Raw genomic sequence first — 2,500 nt, 5'->3', positions numbered from 1 at the left:
CGATCGCGTCATGCCGCTTAACCCGGGACCCGTGCGTCCTGAAGCAAGCCTGTAACACGTGGTTGGCGGTCTCTACGGCCTGGCAGCCCGCGCGGCATCTGGTGTCCGCCTCCCGCCCGCGACTGCGCCGTGCCTTCGTGGGGAAGGCGTTGATGCGGGCGCGGAGAGCGTCGATGAAGTTACGCCCAGATAGCAGGCGACTGGTGTCAGCGACCCACTGGTGTTGCCCCTTGACGGCGGCGGAAGATGACAGCGCCGCACCGTCAAAGGCAACGTGCAGGCGCGCGGCCCACATCTCTCCAACCTGCGTCGACGATTTGAGGAGGTGGCCCTCCCACATAAGATGCCGCTCCAGCGCCTCAATCTCACGCTGCACCTCGTCCCGGCCTGCACCGTCGGCGGCTGGCCCAATCCTCTTCAGCGCCAGGAGACGGGACCGGCGAAGTGTTGGCCCCATCCATCGGCATGATGGGATGCCGAGGCCTCCCTGGGCTACAGGAGCGTGGAAGTAGCCCAGGGGAGTGTCCGCCGGAAGGCGGAACCATCTCCTGACGGCGGCACGGATGGTCACATCTGCCGCTTTCAACGCACCCACTCGGGTGCGGCTGAGGGCCAGCCCATGGTACAGGCCAGGCAGAAGTACGGTGGTGAGGGCGTGGAGGCGCTGTTGCGGCTTGAGCGGAGCTCGGGAGATGACGTCCAGCTGCTCCACCAGGTGGCGTCGTGGGTTGAAAACGCAGCGACCAGCGGTGGAGAATTGCAGTCCCAGGTACCGGAAGGTTTCACCCACACGTAGGGCGGGCACGGTGGCGTTGCCCGCTTTGAAGGTAACGTCGGCGTCGACCTTCACCTTCTTGTCGCGCCCAGACGCGACTAAGGCGAGGGTGAAACACTTCCGGGCGTTGATCTGCAGCCCCAGATGGGCGAGGGCTGCGACGGCTGCGTCGATGAGGGACTGCAATCCCCTCGCGGTCGATGCAAAAAGCAGGACGTCATCTGCGAAGGCCGCAGCGTTAACTCTGCGACCAAGGATCCGAGCTCCGATGTGGGAGGGAAGTTGACTCAAAACATAGTCCACCGCAAAATTGAAAAGGAGGGGGGAGAGGGGGTCACCCTGACGCACACCCCTAGCCGGCTGCAGGGGCACGCCCACGTCGGCGCCGCCCGCTATCACCGTCGTGCTACCCTCGTAACACCTTTCGACGTACTCAATAAAGCAATCCGGCAGGCCATGAGCCCTCAGCACGGGGCGGAGGGCGGCATGGTCCACCGAATCGAACGCTTTAGAGACGTCGATCGATGCCACAAAAACAGAGCGACAGGAGCGGACTGCGTCGGTGAGAGCAGTGTCCAAGATGAAGGTGTTTTCCAACATCCCATCCCGGGGGATGAATGCCCGCTGACGTTCGTCCACAGCACATGCACGCATCAGGCGTGACGCGAGAACCTTGTGAAAGGTCCGCGCCAACACCGAGCAGACCGTAATGGGGCGAAAGTCAGCGGGGGATGTTGGTGCAGCCGTTTTGGGGAGAAGTGACGTCCGGGCGCGAAGCAGACGCTCGGGGAGGGCGCGGGCCAGGAGGAAGAGGTTCAAGAGTTTCACCAGGACTTCATGCGGCAGGCGCCGCAGCTCCGCTGGAGTCAGGCCGTCCGGCCCGGCTGCCGATCCCCTGGGCGGCAAGGCAGCAGCGACCTCCTCACGTGTGACCGGCCCCCATAGGCACTCAGGAGCGACAGGCTCCGAGTGCGGGAGAAGGCGGTCACGGATGAAGCCGGCGGTGGAGATCGGCTTCTTCGTGAAGAGGTCCGCCCAGAAGTCCAGCAGACCAGGGATGTCGGGTGGCGGCTGCAGCAGGGTGCCGTCCAGCAAGCCGCGCACGCAACGCGCACGCGACCTACGGAAGGCGTCCTGTGTCCGCGCGTATTCCCAGCGGCGCCGCTTGCGCTTCTGCAGCGGCGGGGCGGCAGGCGGCCGCTTGGATGGTTGGCGCGGCCGCTGTGTCCTGGTGATCGACCTCTCCCCCCTGGACCCGACCGACGCAAGGGCATCCGGGAGCATGCCCAGGATGACATCGGGCGGCGTGCCCCGCCCCAGACCAATGACTCGATCCAGGGCAGAGAAACGCTGGGCGGAAGCAGGTAGCCCCGCCTTAAGAGAGTCATAGTTACCCCCGCCGTTTACCCGCGCTTGCTTGAATTTCTTCACGTTGACATTCAGAGCACTGGGCAGAAATCACATTGCGTCAACACCCGCTAGGGCCATCGCAATGCTTTGTTTTAATTAGACAGTCGGATTCCCCCAGTCCGTGCCAGTTCTGAGTTGATCGTTGAATGGCGGCCGAAGAGAATCCGCGCACCCGCGCGCCCCCGGAGGAGCACGCTAAGGCGGACGCGGCCTCGCAGCAAGGAAGATCCGTGGGAGGCCAAGGCACGGGACCGAGCTCGGATCCTGCACGCAGGTTGAAGCACCGGGGCGCGAACGCCGCGCAGGCGCGCGCAT

The 2,500-nt window shown here is 64.6% G+C and overlaps 1 pseudogene; it reads right to left on the bottom strand.

Moving 5' to 3' along the window:
• The window catches only part of LOC126435111 (large subunit ribosomal RNA), a 7,090-nt pseudogene that overhangs the window by 2,057 nt on the left and 2,533 nt on the right, over positions 1 to 2,500 (bottom strand).

The sequence above is a fragment of the Schistocerca serialis genome, unplaced genomic scaffold, assembly GCF_023864345.2.
Source record: "Schistocerca serialis cubense isolate TAMUIC-IGC-003099 unplaced genomic scaffold, iqSchSeri2.2 HiC_scaffold_1196, whole genome shotgun sequence".
Taxonomy (NCBI): Eukaryota; Metazoa; Arthropoda; class Insecta; order Orthoptera; family Acrididae; genus Schistocerca; species Schistocerca serialis.
This window is presented reverse-complemented; position numbering and strand designations above follow the sequence as displayed.